The sequence below is a fragment of the Equus przewalskii genome, chromosome 7 (genome assembly GCF_037783145.1).
Source record: "Equus przewalskii isolate Varuska chromosome 7, EquPr2, whole genome shotgun sequence".
NCBI classification, from domain to species: Eukaryota; Metazoa; Chordata; class Mammalia; order Perissodactyla; family Equidae; genus Equus; species Equus przewalskii.
In genome coordinates this window covers 3477233-3494951 of record NC_091837.1, presented here as the reverse complement: position 1 = coordinate 3494951, position 17719 = coordinate 3477233, and the positions used below count along the sequence as shown (strand labels likewise).

The 17719-nt window shown below is 55.2% G+C and overlaps 1 long non-coding RNA gene and 1 pseudogene across 1 annotated transcript; both read right to left on the bottom strand.

Annotated features, from left to right (window-relative positions):
- Positions 1 to 9: 9 nt before the first annotated feature.
- LOC103541503 (P2X purinoceptor 6-like) lies at positions 10 to 4823 on the bottom strand (annotated as a pseudogene).
- A 2942-nt stretch (positions 4824 to 7765) lies between these two features.
- Positions 7766 to 16130, bottom strand: LOC139084420 (uncharacterized). The gene is made up of 4 exons (XR_011541760.1): positions 15765 to 16130; positions 15300 to 15354; positions 13835 to 14094; positions 7766 to 9622 (listed from the first exon to the last, which is right to left on the bottom strand). It is a non-coding gene; the product is annotated as an uncharacterized lncRNA (long non-coding RNA).
- Between the last annotated feature and the right edge of the window lie 1589 nt (positions 16131 to 17719).

The window sequence follows — 17719 nt, the reverse complement described above, 5'->3', positions numbered from 1 at the left end:
GTGGGACTAATCTTTGAGGTTTTCTTTATATTTTTGTAATTTTTAGATAAAACCTTAAGGGAAAAGTAACAAGAAAGCCCCTGTGCCGTGGAGGGAGGTGCTGGAGGCAGGGCGGAGTGGAGGAGGGGCTGGGGTGAGGGGTCCCAGCTGCAGCAGGGTGTGGGGACAGACGGGGTGTAGGCCAAAGGGCTCAGGAGGGAGGCTGGACGGAGCCTGTGCTGGGGGACCTGGAGCTGAGAGACCCCCTCCTGCGCTAGGACCCCCTCACACGTCCAGAGTGTCCAGAGGGATGGGCCAGGCTGTGGTCTGTCCCGGCCACCACAGGAGGACAGGTCGGGGAGGACCTGGCTGAGGAGCAGCGGGCGGGCAGTGGGGCCGCACCTGAAGTTGTAGCTCCACTCCTGCAGCTGGAAGGAGTCGTGGGGCTGGCAGTCCGAGCCCCTGGCGTCCAGGTCACAGTCCCAGCGGACGTGGATGCCACAGCACCGCCCTGCACACAGTGCATCACTGCTCCACCAGCACGCGGGCCCCAGGCCCTCTTCCCGAGGCCTCCCGGAACCCTGACCCCCACGGGCCCACCATCAATGCCAGGTCCTCAAAGACACCTCCAGCCATGGCCATGAGGTCCCGATGCAGAACACAGGACAGCAGGGGCTGAAGCGTGGGTCACAGCAACAGAGCTTGAAATAGGTGGTGTCCCAAGTCTCTAAGCCAGTGGACCTGAGAGGGGGTGGGGCCAATGGTCGGGCCAGGAGGGGACAAGGATGATCAGGGCCAGCCAGGACCCACCATGCTTACTTGGAGAAGCTGAACTTGCTGAAGGTGACAGTGATTTTGATGAACAGCGTGAAGTTCTCAGCCTGGACCAGCAGGGGCTTCCTGCAGGTGGGGGAGGTAAGGGCAGGCTCTGCGGGTCCTGGGACCCTGCCCTGGATGTCGGAGACACTTACACAGGCACAGTGTCACTCTCCATGGGGCACCAGCCCCAGATCTCACAAGTCCTTTGGGTCCCCTTAGAGATCACACACTGGCCCATTTTTGTGCCTTGAAAACACAAGACAAACTCCAGGCCTCCAATCCCCATAGGGCCTGGGACGGGCGTGGGCAGGGGGCTGCTGGCAGAAAGAAGAGACACAGAGACACCACCAGGCCTGCACGTGGGAGCAACACAGGGTCCCAGCCCAGCCCCCTGAACCCCTATCCCCGTGGAGGTGCTAGAAGACAGGGCCCACAGTCACCGTGGCTGTGCATCCCCGTCTCCCCTTCAGGACAGTCCTCGTCACCCAGCAGGTCCCCAGTGGGATGAGGGGGCTGAGGTGGTGAGAGAGCAGAGCTGTCCAGGCCCAGGAGGTGTCTCCCCTGAGTGACCCAGCCCTGCAGTCCCCAGGGACACACCCCTCCCCTGCTTAGCCCCCAGGTTCCCTGAGTTTGGGGCACATGGGAAACCTGGAGGGTGCAAATAAAAGGAGGTGGTCAGAGGGGGAGGGTGAACAGCTCCCCAGCCAGATAGGGGTGCAGCGCTGTCTCCCAAGGCAGAGCGAGACTCCTTCCCTCCCGACAGTTCTGTCTCCGGGGGAGGGGCAGAAGTGACTCCTCGAGGCCCAGCTCCTCTGGTCCAATTCAGATGACAGAATAGGGACCGTGGAGGGACTCTGGGAGGGTGAGTCATGCCAGGGTGGACATGCTGGGCGTGGCACACAAGGGGCGGGACCCTCCTCAGAGTGGTCTCTAGGGACATGGACCCCACACACTGGCCAAGGAACCACAGGCCAGTCCCTTCCTGACTTGTTCTGCTGTAAACAGGGACATTAGTGCCTGCACAAGGTCACAGAGTTCTGGGCATCAGCCAGGAGGGGATGGGGACAAGCTCTCTGGGAGTCCCAGACCTGGGAGAGGAAGCACCCTCAAGTGTCAGGCACTGGCACAGACATGGCTCTGCTGTCCCTGTGGTCTTCTTGTGGACCCCCGGTGCACTTCACGTAGCAGCCAGGCTGAGCTTTCACAGGTAACACCATCAGAGCCTGCCAGCCTTTGCTTGCCACCCTTGGAGGCTCCTTTTCCATGATGGCGGCCACCTAGTCCCTGCAGATCCTGACCGCTGCCCAGCCCTCCCCTCCCTTCCTGGGTGTGCATCCCCGACACATGCAGAACTGTCATGGGTAGCACATGGTGCCAGCCACCCTTCCCCACAGCCCATGCTTTTTCCTAGGCAGAGCTCACCACCTGCTCCGCTGGCCCCCAGCCATGCATGCAATGAGGGGTCCACCTCCCCACTAGCCTGGGCGGGCGCCCGGCCCAATTTAGCTCTGGATCCTCAGTGCCTGGAAGCATGAGGCTCATGGAGAATTCGGGTTGAGCTAATGAGAGTGAATAGAGAAAAATAGAGAAAAAAACTTGCCTCAAAGAGGCAGACAGGGGCTCAGAAATGGCTGGAAACCCAGCCTGAATCCTGTCTCCGACACGACTCACCTACCTGGAGGCACAGGGTTGTCCTGGGGCACAAGGTCGATGACTCGATGAGGCAGGACCCCTTCCCTCCCAAACCCAGCTGCCAGCCTGGAAACCTCTGACACATCCCCGAGAGCCTGTCCAGGGCCACTCCTCGGTCAGGCCCTTCCTGAGCCCAGCCCTGTGACAGCGCCAGCACCCCCTCTGGCATCACATCCCCTCTTTCATACACTCACGACAGGGGTGGGGTCAGAGGTGTCAGCACCTGGCAGCAGCACCCAGACACCCACCTGTGGCAGCTTCACAAAGTCACCATGTCCCACCACCGGTTCCCCAGCTCCTTTTCTGGGTCATGGAAACCCCTTTGAGTTTGGTGATGACGGAAACCTGGGGGTCCATGGTCGGCTCCTGGTAGCCTTCTCTGGTGGGAAGGGCCCACCTGGGGAGGAGGCGATGGGCAGTGTGGCGTGTCCCCAGCACATGGTGAGCAGCAGCAGAGCTGGTCCCGCCCACTCAGCCCCTACACACCCTATAGGCTCCCAGCACAGCATTCAGATCCCGCCTCTTCTCCAGCCTCATTTCCACCCAAACACCCTGCACAGGCCAGACGTTTCGGCCAGGCATCAGAGAGCCATGCGCTCAGTCTGAGCTGCCCACCTCCTCCCTCACCACTCCTCCTCCTCCCCTGCCCCGGCCACACCAGCTCCTCCTCAAAGGCTCCCCTGACCCAGCACAGCTGGTGGCCTTTCTCAGGGGCCTCAGGGCTGCAGCTCTCACAGGGGTCAGGGACTACATCCTGCCCTCCCGGAGCCTCCTGGGCAGGGCAAGACCCATCCTGCTCTGTGCCCAGAGCGCAACACGGGGCTGGGGACAAGGCCCAGCAAAGGAGGCAGTTGGGCACACAGGAGGACACAAGCACATGGCTCGCTCTTGTCCCTGCTGGCCTCTAGACAGACAGAGATCCTTCCTTCTGCCCCTCCCCTGTCCAACATGCTCCCTCCACCACCACCATCCCAGCCCCTGGAGAGTCAGACCCCCAACCCTCAGCCCAGCAGGACCAGTCAGGGTCCCTCCAGCCAACCCACCCAGGAGCCATTCTCTCACCCACCACATAGACCAGGACCCCAAGCTGCAGCAGCCTCTGCAGGGTGCCCACCCGCCACTTCCTGCTCATCACTTACTTCTCAGTTTTGTAATCCAGAAGCCCCAGCCTGTCCAGGCCCCTGGGGAGCCCCTGCTCTCAGCTCCTGCTGGCTGCTGGGAGCAGGAGTCAGCACAGCAGCTGCAGCCCCAGCTGAACAGGAGGCAAAGCAGGGGCCGAGGCCAGGCCAGGCCAGGCCAGCTGTTAAAGGGACACTCGGGGCAGGATCCAGCCCCACCCCAGCCCTGGGCTCAGTCCCAAACCCCAGCTGCCCTGGGCCTCCCTTCCTCCCCACACTCCATCTGCGGGGCCCTGGGGCACCGACAGGAGCAGCCCCTCTCCCCTGTCCTTTGACCTCACTTCCTTGGGGGTGAGGGGATGACAGGGTTATAGGTAATTTGAGAGGGTGCCATGGTGGTGGCAGAGCCCAGGAGGGGCCAAGGAAAGCTTCAGGAAGAAGGGCCCTCTGAGCTGACACTGCAGAATCTGAAGTTCAACAAGCGAAGCTGGGGAGGGATGTTCCTGGTGGAGGAAGCCGCACACGAGAAGCTGGAGCAGGAGAGAGAACGGGGACCCACAGAGAGAGAGTGAGACTCTGGCTCCAGAGAGGTGGCTGGCTGGCTCTGCAAGGTCCCCCAGGCCCTCCTGTGGGATGCTCCTGCAGAGCTGCCCCACCCCTTAGCGCAGGGACTAAGCACAGCTCTGGAGTCAGGCAGGGTCCCCAGTTCGCGGAAGGCGGGCGCTGCTGGACCCACGTGGGCGGCAGGGGGAACAAGCGCCTGCAAGGCGCCCAGCCCTGCGTCTGGCCCGTGGCGCGCGCCTTTCTGCGCCCTGGCCAGGAGCAGGCTCAAGGTCAGTGCAGTCCAGCTGCGGAGTCCGCAGCCACCAACAGCCCGGGGTTGCCCGGGCGACCGCCACGGGGAGCGCGTCTCTACTGGCTGCGGGGGGCGCCTGTCCGCGGCCCGCCACATAGGATTGGTCCATGCGGCCGGCAGGTCCGCCCACATCCCCGGCCGCCCTCTAGGTGCCGCCTGACTCAGTCCCAGCCGAGAACCCGCGACTGTGAAATGGACGGAACCATGAGGGTACCTGCGAGAGGTCGGAGGAGAGTGAAGAGCAGGAGGAGGAGGCGGCGGCCCCTGGGCTTCCTGCAGGGGTCCCGGGGGCCGAGGAGGGTTCGGACTCGGAGTTGGACTCCGATCTTCAGACAGCAGGTGCCCGGTTAGAGGGTTCAGGTCTGTCTCCTCACCTTGGGGCTTCTAGGCAGCGGTGGAGGGGGCAGGCTGGGGCGGAGGGGGCAGGGGACCCGTGTCCAGCAGAGACCCATCCCTCCCTGGGACACCTTCTGGGCAGCGCTCCCGGAGATGCTCTTGGCAGCAGCAGTTGTTCCGCCATTAGAACACGCTTCCAGAATGATGTTAAAAAGCAAAAGCTCAGCCAAACTGTCTAAGAAGGGGTTTCCCATCTCTTCCTGAAATGGGATCAGGGCTGGGTTTTCCCCACCCACAGGAAAACTCAGCTAATGGATGTAGGGAACTTAGAGAAGGAATAATCAAAGGAAAAATAAAACAGTGTTCAGTTTTTCTTATTCTAAACTGATCTAACAGGTTCATCTTGTTCAAAATAATCATTGTAAAATACACTTGGTGATAATAGTTTATGAACAAGTGGCGCCATTTTACACGGGATGGGAGGGAGGAATCGGGAGGACTCTGTCATAGGGACCCGCATTAACCATGAAGAAACAGTGTCCTTTCAAAGTGAAGTGAGGTTAGTTGTAAATTTAAATTGTAAGCTCTATGGAAACCATTTAAAAACTGTAAAGAAATCTAATTGACACACTAAAAGAAAAAGTGGAATCATATGAAATGCTCAGTTAAAACTATAGAAGGCAAAAAATAATTTTAAAAGTGCAAGACAAAAAAGGGAAGATCAAAAGAAATGGATAGAACCAGTTAGAAATATGGTAGATAGTAATCCAATTATTTCAATAATCACTTTAAATAGGAATGATCTCAATGCGGCCAGTAAGAGAGATTTCAGACTAATATGAAAAAATAAGAGTGAACTACATGCTGTCCAGAAGAAACCCACTTTCGTTGTAAAGACACAGCTGGATTAGGAGTAAAGGGACAGGACAAGATTAAGTCAGGCTAACACACATCCAAGGAAAGCTAGAGAAGCTGTGTTAATTTCAGACAAAGCAGATTTCAGAACAAGGGAAATTCTCAGGGACAAAGAGGCATTCCATGATGTGAAAGGGGTCACTTCTCCAAGAAGACATGACAGTCCTTAACATACACGCCTCTAACAACAGAACATCAAAATATGTGAGGACAAACCGATAAAACTGCAACCAGAAATAGACAAATCCACTATCACAGTGGATGGACACAGAACCAGACAACTCCCCACGAGAGCACTAAACACCGCTATTTCAGTGACTGACAGACGCAGCAGGCAGAACCTCAGGAAGGACGGACTGGACGGTGCCACCCATCTACTGGAGCTCAGTGACACTCATAAAACACCGCATCCAACACAGCAGAACACCCAGGCTCCAAAGCTCACAGAAGGGGCCCGCCTCGTGGTGTAGTGGTCAACTTCCCACACATCAATCCAGTGGCCCGGTGTTCATGGGTTCTGATCCTGGGCACAGACCTACACATGACTCATCAAGCCATGCTGTGGCAGCATCCCACATACAAATTTGGAAGATTGTCACAGACGTTAGCTCAGGGCCCATCTTCCTCACCAAACACAAACAAACAAACAAAAACTCACATGAAATATTCACCGGATAGCACACATTCCAGGTAAAAAAGAAAAATCACACCTCAACAGATTTAAAACAACAGAAAGCAAATAAAGTATGTTCTCAGACCAAAAATGACATTAAAGTAGGAAACAAAAACAGAAAGATAGCTGGAAAACCCCAAAATATTTGCAGATTAAACAATAGATGGGTGAAAAAAAAGATGTCTCAAGAGAAACTGCAAATATTTTCCACAAAATGAAAATGAATATACAACTAATAAAAATGTGTGGAATGCAGTGAAAGCAGAACCTGGAGGGAAATTTATGGCAGTAAATGCACATATTAGAAAAAAAGGGGCTGGCTCCATGGCTGAGTGGGTAAGTTCGCCCACTCCACTTCGGTGGCCCAGAGTTTTGCTGGTTCAGATCCTGGGCGCGGACATGGCACTGCTGATCAGGCCATGCTGAGGCAGCGTCCCACATGCCACAACCAGAAGGACCTACAACTACAATATACAACTATGTACTGGGGGGCTTTGGAGAGAAGAAGAAGGAAAAATCAAAAAAGAAGACGATGGGCAACAGATGTTAGCTCAGGTGCCAATCTGTAAAAAAAAAAAAAAGATCTGACACAATAAGCTAGAGAAAGAAGAACAAAGGAAGCCTAAAGCAAACAGAAGAAAGGAAATAATAAAAATTACCACAGAAATTAATGACACTTAGGGGCCAGCCCAGTGACCTAGTGGTTAAGTTCGCACGTTCCGCTTCGGCGGGAGGTCACTGGCTTGGATCCCTGACGGGTATTTATGCACCGCTCATCAAGCCATGCTGTGGTAGGCGTCCCACATATAAAGTAGAGGAAGATGGGCATGGATGTTAGCTCAGGGCCAGTCTTCCTCAGCAAAGAGGAGGATTGGCAGCAGATGTTAGCTCAGGGTAATCTTCCTCAAAAAGAAAAAAGAAATTAATGACACTGGAACAGGAAAATCAATAGAGAAATCAATAAAACCAAAACTAGCTCTTAAAAAATATTTTAAAAAACGGATAAACCTCAAGCCAGGCTAGCTCAGAAAAAAAAAAAGAAACACAAATTACTAATATCAGAAATGAGAAAGGGGCTATGATTACTGATCCCATGAGCATTAAAAGGATAATAAAGAAATATTTGATAGTTAATATCTTCCCTGACGAGTTCTTTTGGATCTATAGCAAATCTTGAAATGAACTAATTCAAATCTTGCCCTGACCCTTTGACAGCTGGCTTCTAACTCAGATAACCAAAATATTGATGAGGATGTGAGAATCATTTCCATCTAGTAAGACTCTATCGTGCATAAATTAGACATCAGCAAAATGAGAAACTTTTGGGATTCAAAGGACACCATTAAGAATGTGAAAAGATGATCCACAACAGAGAGACAAATTTGTAAATCGTATATTTGATAAGAAACATACCTAGAATATATAAAGGACAGTAGCAACTCAGTTATAAAAAGACAACCCAATTTAAAAGTGGGCCAATGAGCTGAACAGACATTTCTCCAAGACGACACACAAATGGCCATTGAGCACTTGAAAAGATGTCCAACATCATCAGCCGTCAGAGAAATACTGATCAAGGCCGCAGTGAGAAGCCATTTCACACCCACAGCGTGGTTAGAATCAAAGACAGACGGTGAGTGTGGGTGAGGACGTGGAGGAACTGGGACCCTCACACGCTGCTGCAGGAACGGGAAACGGTGCAGGCGCTTTGGAGAAGGTCCTCCTGGCATCCAAACAGGGACACAGAGAGTACCCATCTGACCCAGCAGTTCCGCTCCCAGGTGTGCGCCCAAAAGAAATGAAAGCAGATGTCCACGCATAAACTTGTGCAGGAATGTTCACAGCAGCCACAGTCATAAAAGCCACAAAGTGGGCACAACCCAAATGTCCCTCACCTGAGGAAAGGAGAAATACATCGTGCTACAGCCACACCATGGATATTATTCAGCAATCAAAGCAATGAGGGGCTGACACACGCCACAACACGGATGGACCCTGAAACCATTACGCTGAGGGAAAGGAGCCAGACACAGAAGGTCACACACTGTGTGATTCCATTCACAAGAAATGTTCAAAACAGGCCAATCCATAGAAACAGAAAGTGGATTTGTGTTTGCCTAGGCCCTAGGGGCTGGGGGAAATGGGACTGTCTCCTAACGAGGAGGGTATTTCTTTAGAGGGATGGTGGAAAGCTTCCAGAATCGACTGTGCTGATGTTGCACAATTCTGTGAATATATTAAAAAACCACGAATTGCATGCCTTCAAGTGTGACTTGTATGTGAACCATTTCTCACTAAAGCTGTTCCCATGATTAAAAGACAGCATTGTGTGTCGTCAGCACAGAACGTAACCCCCAGAAAGGAGCACGGAATCTCGTTCACTCACTTTAAAGGATCTGAACTAGGGCAATGAAACCCAGAGGAATTCTATTAGCTAACGATCTGGGTGGCAGGAAATCCTGAAATACTCACGAGGATGTCCATGTTTTAATTTTTAGAAAAAGGCAAAAGGTTTAAAAACACATATTGACAAGTGTCAGGAAAGAATCATCATCGTTCAGGGGGAGGGGACACAGGGAAGTCATCAAACGGAAAGATTGTCAGTTTGTGTCACACGGATCCATACCCTGAATGTGAAGGTGGACCCACATCCATCACTGCTCCAGCCCTAAAGATCACCTCAAAGTCATCTTTGATTTTAACAATTAATAGTACCTCTTTCTTAAGCATTAGTTTGTGAAAAACCAAAATATTAAAAGATAAACATTTTGGAATCATGAAGAATTTGATTTTGCAGATTCCCAGTTTTAAAACTATAAACTTGTGAGGAGTCCATTTCATAGGTACTGAAGGGACTCTCCTCCTCGCCTTTGGAGTGGATTCCAGACATGACAGACACCTTAGGAGACAAGTGAAAAGAATCCACAGTGTTTGTAAAGGGCTCTTTGTTGACCCTGAATCCAACCCTAAACGCTCTATCAGACAACAGACACAAATGCGGGTCAGCATGGCCAGCAGGCAGAGAAACGAGGATCATGGGAAATTCAGTACTTTGCAGTGATGGTGAGGGCGCGTGTCTATTAAAATCCATCAGGCTGGGGCTGGTGCCGTGGCCGAGTGGTTAAGTTCTCGCGCTCCGCTGCAGGTGGCCCAGGGTTTCATTGGTTCAAATCCTGGACGCAGACATGGCACTGCTCATCAAACCACGCTGAGGCAGCGTCCCACATGCCACAACTAGAAGGACCCACAACAAAGAATATACAACTATGTACTGGGGGGGCTTTGGAGAGAAAAAAGAAAAAAATAAAATCTTTAAAAAAAATAAAATTAATAGAATTTAAAAAAAAATTTAAAAAATCCATCAGGCTTTAATGTGCCTTCCACGAGTAAGCAAATACAAATACAAAGACATCCGGATTTGTCACAAAGCTGTGCACCTGTTCTTGATGCCAATCGTTGTCCCCCTTCAGTTCACATGACCATCACTGACCACAATACGCTCCCCTGGGAGCACACCACTCACCAGGGCCAAGGTGCCTGTGGTGCTGGTGCCACCGAAGTCCCGGCTACTTAGCCAGGTGACACCTGCAACCCCCACCTCCCCACTTCTGTCCTGGGAAGGTCAGGAGGGCCCCCATCCTACCCCAGCCAAGGGGCTCTCCAGTGGCTGTCATGATACAGTCAGGGTTCAATGACTTTGGAGGCCTAGGGTCACCAAGTACGAATGCATAAAGAAGCTGCCCTCTACCCTCACTATGATCGTATCAAGGAGCATTCTTGACACTGAAAAGGAAGGATGTCGTTTCCAGAATAAAGGACAGGCCTTCCCAGGAAACAGCAGTTGCCAAGCTCCCCATGACATGTGCGTGCACATAATATACAAATCGCACTCACCCCACCTTTCTAAGGGGTTCCCTCCTCCCTAAATGGAGATGGTGAGAAACCTGCCCCCAGGGGTGTGGTGAGAAATGAGCACCGGGAAAGTGTGAATCCAGCCCCAGCACAGAGCGAGAGGGAAGACATGTCAGCTGCTTGATTCTCACACACTTGTCTCCTCCAGGCCTTGATCTGCTCACTGCCCGCCGTCAGGGAAGACTGTCATAGGCCAGCATGGGGCAGAGCCTGGCCATGGTGACCAGGCCTTGGAGAGGCCCGGGTGGGGACACCAAGTCACGACGCAGGGGCCCTATGGCGTCATTAGTACAATGCAGCTCGGGTCCACTCTGCACTAACCTGCTTTGTACCAAGCACAGCACTGGGCGGCCACAGTCAGGAGCAAGACAGCTCCTGCCCCCCAGGAATGTCAGACCCAGGGAAAGGAGAACCAATGACGGCCTCAGACATCCGATGATCACTGACCTAGTGCTTCTTGTAGAGGTTTAAACAGAAACGTAAAGAAGCAGGGCATTTGAAACACAGTCAACAGAAATTAGAGGAAAACATAAAAATGAAATCATCTGGTTAAATGAGCATTGCAGATGCTCATTCCACTTGCAGACATTGTAGCTGTGACCGTTGCTAGAATTACCTAAAACCCTGTGAAGACGCTAGAACAGCGGAACATCCTTATTTACCTCCTGAAGTGGGGGAGTCGTTTGCTCGTGGAAGTTTGGCAGGATGCTCGGGGCCTGTGACGGCTGCTGGCTGAGTGTGCAGCAGAGGGAGCAGAACAGAACCACTCAGCGAGGGAGCCAAGCACACTGAGGGGGAGACTCCACCCAGAGCGGGGCTGTCATCACCAGTTCCCAAATGACCTCTTATGCAATCTGACCCTCCCCCAAAATCTGCGCCGAGGGGTCATTTTATTCATGGAGACCCACGTGAGCACCCCATGTTCAAGCTCTGGAACAGCAGGACATCGACTGGCTGACAGATACCAGGACCCGGCCTTGGTCCTCTATCCAGCGGGTGCCCTGGTGCCAACAGCGAGCCCACCCTGATCTGCCCGAAGCCAATGGTGATGGTAGCAGCGGAGGTGAAACCTTTAATGACTGACGGGGCAGGACATGATATCCAGCAGGGACCCCCGTCAGCCAGGAGGAAATACTGAGTGGTCATGGCTCTGCTCTGTCTCAGAGGACATGGGTGGATGTGGGCTGGGAGATGGGGTGTGGGTGGGACTGGGTCTAAGGGCCAGTGGTGACGCGCCCTGTTTGGGCTGGTCTGGAGAGCAGGAATAGGAGGCTGGGGTCTGAGGATCTGGGCGCTTCTCCAAGTGTCCTGGCCTCTCAGCAGAATGTGGGGGGGGGGGGGGGCTGAGGGGTGAGGGCACCTCCACCCCACCACACACACACACACACAGGGACAGTGCTTGGAATGCAAAGAAGGAAATGCTGAGGGCAGGGTCAGCCCCAGGAGGCAGGTGCCTCAGGGCCCCAAGAAGAGCAGAACTACAGTCCCCGCCACAGCAGGAAGGCCTGAGGGTCTCACCCGAGAGCAGGAGCCCCAGGGCTCACTGCACCAGCCCCACAGGAAGGCCAGCAGCACAGCACAGGCGGGCTCACGGGAGGCGTAGGAGGAGACCAGGAGGGACATGATGGCCGTGGGGCCCAGAGTCACATCCCGGGAGGTGCCAGGAAGACCTACACGAAGCACCCATGAAGGCAGAGTAGAGGCCAGACTGTTGGGGAGAGAGAGCAATGAGCCCCCAGGAGGCACACGGCACGCCCATGGCATCCCTGGTGTAGACATCTGAGCACAGGGGTCTGTGTGTCCATTGGGTACGTTGGGCACAGTAGCGCACACAGGCAGGGTAAACGCTCACCCTCTATCACCCACGAGTGTGACCTGCAGTGACCAGGGGACCTCTTTTCTTCCCGTACCCATCTGGTACCACCTGGGTGACACCTCCGGGAGCACAAAGGCCTGTGTGCCTCTGTGTGAGTGTGTGAGTCTGAGGAAGTGTTCTTAAGGCCACGGTGGGTCATCCCGCTGGCCCCCTCACACAATCCAGAAGTAGCTCAATGCCTGTGTGTGACAAAAGCAGGTATAGGGGCATGTGTCACATGCTCAAAATTGTAAACTGAGGCTTCTTGGCCAGATGGGGCTGGAGCCCTGGGTGCCCCACTGCCTGGAGGGGATACTGTGCATTTCTCCTCGGCTTCTGGGTGGACACTGAGGCCCATAGTGGGGTCAGGCCATGGGCAGAGCATGTGGCCAGCAGCAGGGCAGACATCTCACCTGGGGCAGAAGTCAGGCCCCTCAGCACAGGCCAGCGCCTGGGGTATGACCTTGAGCCCCACCTAGAACCTGGCCATTAAGTCCACCTTCAGCCACAGCACACAGCAGTTGCACAGCCAGGCCAGGATGGGCAGCCTCCTCTGCAGGGCCGCAGCGGGGCAGCAGAGGGCCTGTGGGGCCATGAAGGGTACTGTGGGCCTGGCCTGAGCCAGCACCTTCACTGAAGAGGGCACGCACCGGGTGGGCCTGCAGGTGACACAGAGCAGCAGCCAGGGTCCCAGCTTCAGAGAACCCAGCAATAGGGTGGGGGTCCAGGGCATCAGCAGAGGCACAATCTGTCTCCCCTCCAGGGGGTCTGACCCAGATGGGTTAAATGGCCCCTTGCTGGTCTGAGAGGAAGCCAACAGGCTGTGCAGAGGGGCCTCCACCAAGGTGGGCCGTCCCCTCCCCTGCTCACTGCTCTCCCCAAATCCCCCTGCCCAAACCCTGGGCGCCTTCTCTCCCTCCATCAGCGCTGGCCCAGAAGAACTCGGTGAAGAATTTCTCAGTGAGAAGCCGAAATGCTCATTAGACTCAGGGCTTCTCCTCCGGGAGAATTTGTTTGCTTTTTTTTCCTCCCCAGGGAATTTAACCGGGAGCAGCACAGAGAGAAGCCGGGTCCGGGGGGCACCCTATCTGGGTGGCGGGGAGTGGGTTGGGGGACCGGAGGTCCTGAGGGACTGGGGTTTCCAAGTGTGCACCATGGGGGGCTGCACCCACTGAGGGGGACTATAGTGCTGTGCGGGGTTTCTCACATCTGAGGACAGGCCTTACCCCACCCCCCACCTGTGGCGTTCGCATCCCTAGAGGGACCCCAGGGGTTCTAGTTGGTTCTCAGAGAAAGTCTCGGTTAATTCTGGGTGCGCAGCATCCTCTCGCATCCTGGCGCCCCCTGCCGCAGAGCGGCCCCAGACCACCCCTCACCCAGGGGCCTCGCGAACCTGCTCCGGGCAGAACCCGGCCCCCACCCCCGGAAGCCGCTTGCCCCGAATCCTGGGGTCTAAGAGTAGGGACATCACCCAGACTGCGGTCCACCGGCCGCAGGCCTTGAGGACGGCGGGGACCTGGATGGGGACATGGTTTGTGAGGAATCGAGATCCCTGTGGGAGGCGCCCTGCGCCACTGGATTCCTGAGCAGCCCCTCGCGTTGTCGTCCCCCGTCGCCCCCCGCCCATCCCCAGCAGCTCGCCCACCTCGCTCTGGGCCCGCTGCCCGCAGCAGACCCACCTCGCACCGCAGCTCTGGGGGCTCCCGACGCCGCCGCATCCAGGTCTGCAGGAATCCGAGAACTTCGGGTGCAACGGGCGGGGCCGGGGCTTAGAGGGGCGGGACAGGCTACAAGGGCGGGGCCCGGCGGGAACTTGAACGCAGGGCAGGGTCGAGGTCAGAAGCCACCATCCCGTGCCCTCCTAGGGCCAGCTTGCTGGGTGCTGCTGCTACTGGCACTGGGCGTGGCCCCAGAACGTGCTGCAGATCCTTCGTGAGTGCTGTAGGGGACAAAGGCTCAGGGAGGTGAAGTGACTTGCCCAGGGTCACAGAGCTAGTGAGTCGGCCAGATCCTAAACCTGGGTCTGTCTGAGTTCAGCTCTTCACAAATCATCATTCTGCCTCCCTCTCGTAAAATAAACAAAGCAAATAAATAAAACGAGTCGCTACTGGCCTGGCTGTGGGGACCATTTGCAGGAGAAAAGCAGGTCAGAGGATTGGGGGAATCACATCCCCGGGACCTGCTGTAAAAGGTCCTGAGCCGCTGGAACAGCTTCTTCTGGGTCCTGAGAGTACCATTTGCCTGGGGCTCCCCTGCGGGCCCCCTGGTGTGGGCTGGGCCCTTGGCTGATGTAGAAGTTGGTCCCAGGCCAGGGTCCCCTGAGGTCTGTGCCACCCCTGGGTGCAGGGGGCAACAGGTGCCACCCACTCCCCCAGGCAGAAGCAGAGACCCACCCAGACGAATATGCAGACAAAAGGCCCGAGCGACATTCCGGGTGTGACCTGGCGACTGAGAACGGGAGGAGCAGCTGGCCCAGGAGCCACTGAGGTAGGATCTGCGGGAGGTAAGGACCCAGGGCAGCCTCTCTCCTCCTCCCCTCCTCGTGTGTGTGTGTGTGTGTGTGTGTGTGTGTGTGTGTGTGTGTGTGTGTAGATGTCATCTCCTCTCCCCTGCTGTTTTTCTCTCTTCCTCGCCCTCTCCTCGCCCCCTCCTCCCTGGCAGCTCTGGCCCATTTCTGCTTCTCTCTCTACTTGCTGCCCCCTCTTTCCCAGCCACCCGCCCCTGTGTCCAGGGCAAAAGGGGTCACCTCTTGGCTCCTGAGTGTACACACCCTTGTCCACCTTTCCTGTGCACACAGGCCAGTATCCATCAACCTCAAGTCTCTCCCCTGGGAGAGGGGTCAGGGTGGGCCCAGTGGGGGTCAGGGGTCCACCTTGGCCCCCTCAGCCATGTGCAAACATGGCTGCCTGGGCTTGAGGGCCACTGCCCAGAGGACAGGCACCACTCTTGCACCCAGGCCTGCGTGGGGCTGCCCAGCACCTTGTCCCCCTCCCCACTACCCCCTGACAACCTCCACAACCTACACGGAGGAAGGCAGGGCAGGAGCCAAGTTCTGCCCAGGCCTCGAAGCCTAGTTTGGACCCAGCTCAGGATATGAACTCATGCCAGACCACCTGGGTCCACATCTTCGCTCCAACAACTCACCAGCTGGGTGACCTGGGACAAGGGATTAATCCTCTGCTCGCCTCGGTTCCCCCATCTGCAAAACAGGGGACACAACAGTACCTGCTTCTCAGAGTCCTTGTGAGGACTGAACATAGATTAACGTATGTGAAGAATTTAGCACGGCTCCTGGTACAATGGAGCTCTGTGCGCGTGTTTGTGATCATCATCATCATCACTATGTGATAAGAGGTCAGTCACGCCCTTCAGCCAAGGAACACCTGCACCACACCTGCACTTGACCACACTGAGTTTATCACTCGTTGCCATGTGGGAGAACACAAACCATGCGGAAGCGCAGGGTATCTCCATAAGAGGGTGGTACAAGGAAACTATGATCAGATCGGGTTCTAATGGGTGCTTTTGACAAGGGTCCAAGGCAGTTCCAGATTGGGTGCTGTCAGAAAGGGGAGAAAGTTCTATGAGTAGGTATCTTATACACCTTACCTATGGGGAGGGTAGAGAAGAGACTCTCCTCCCAGAATGACTCCTGAGTGGCGTCTGGACACAAACAGCACAAATGCATGGAAACTCCACCAAGACTAGAACTGTCGACAAAAGGCAAGACAGAATGTGCAGTCTGATCTTCACTGTCTTGAAGGCTTGATTAAGCAACAGAAAAAGAAAAATGGGGGCTGGCCCCGTGGTCGAGCGGCTAAGTTCGCGCGCTCCGCTGCAGGCGGCCCAGTGTTTCGTTGCTTCGAATCCTGGGCGTGGACATGGCACTGCTCATCAAACCACGCTGAGGCGGCATCCTACATGCCACAACTAGAGGGATCCACAACGAAGAATACAAAACTATGTACCTGGGGGCTTTGGGGAGAAAAAGAAAAAAAATAAAATCTTTAAGAAAAATGAACATTCTGCAGAAGATTTCAATAGAAACCAGAGTCTCACAACATGATGAGTAAACTGTCCAGGACTCCATCCAAAATTACACAACACGGGGGCTGGCCCCGTGGGTGAACAGTTAAGTTCACACACTCCGCTTCAGTAGCCTGGGGTTCCCCCGTTTGGATCCTGAGCACAGACCTACTCACCGCTCATCAAGCCATGCTGTGGTGGCATCCCACATGGAAGAGCTAGAAGGACCTATAACTAGGATATACAACTATGTACTGGGGCTTTGGGGAGAGAAAAAAAAAAAAGAGGGAGACTGCCAACAGATGTTAGCTCCAGGCCAATCTTCCTCAGCAAAAAAAGTGCACCTTAAATAAATAAATAACCCACAAAGATTAAGAAAATCTACCACCTCTCTAGAGAAAAGGCAGTCCACAGATCCAGCCCTGAAATAACCTATACAAAGGACCTCTCAGACAAAGCAGCTCTTCCAACCAGGCTCAATGTACCAAATACAAATATTCTCAAATTCGTGGAAAGAAACACGTTCTCAGCAGAGAAATAAAAAGTATGCAACAGGGGCCTGAGGGCCCAGCGCCTGGGCAGTGGGCAGGTCAGTTGTTATGATGTCCCCATTTTACAGGTGAGCAGTCAAGGCTTGGAGACAAAGTAACTGCTAGAATGACAGGAGCCCATTGGGGTCCACCACAGCCAGACCTGTGGCTCACCACTCACCCTCGCAGCCTGGTGCCCAAGGTCAGCAGGCCTTATGACCTCTATTCTGATGCCCCCATGGGAGGCTCCTGGTGTGGGGCAAAGATGCTGGTCCAAGTGGGAGGAACAGGAAAGGCTGCAAGGAGGAAGGGCCTTGGGGTAGCCTTGAACCACAGGGAGCAACAAGCTGCTCTCACCCTGCAGCACTTCCTCGAAACCACAGCTGACAGATAAGGAGACTGAGGCTCAGAGAGGCAGGGGGCAGACTGAGCAGCTTAGCCCACGAGTGGTCACATGCTAGGTACCCCAATGTGCAGTAGCGGCCCACCTGCCACTCAGCCCAGTGATGGACAGGCCTGCTGCTGGGCTGAGCCCTGGAGGAGAGGCCAGGGGCCTGGGGTCCAGCCTGAGCCCCAGCTCCAAGGGGAAGGCACCTGCCCAGACCTGGGTCCTACCCCTCAAGGAGCAGAGAGGGGAGGTACACAGCAGGCAGAAGGAGGGTGAGGCTGGATGCCCTGGCCCCCCTGCCCTGGCACCAGCTAGGTTTGCAGGGCAGAGGAGGTGAAGTCACTCCCAGGCGGGTGGAGCAGAGGACGCCTGGGCCCGGGGCTCCGGCCAGGACTCGGGTCCCAGGGGCTGTGGAGGCAGCTCCTCCCGTGAAGCGTCACACCTGGGGAAGCAGTGGCCCAGGCCTCTTTGTGTCCTTGTCACAATGGAGCCCTCCGGAGGAGGCGGTGTGCGGCGTGCCGAATCCTGCAGGGCCCGGCTTTGTCGCCCCCTTGCAGCCGGAGCCGGTCTTGGCGATGGGGCTGGGCAAGTCCCAGGAATCCACCGGGGCGGGGCCCGGG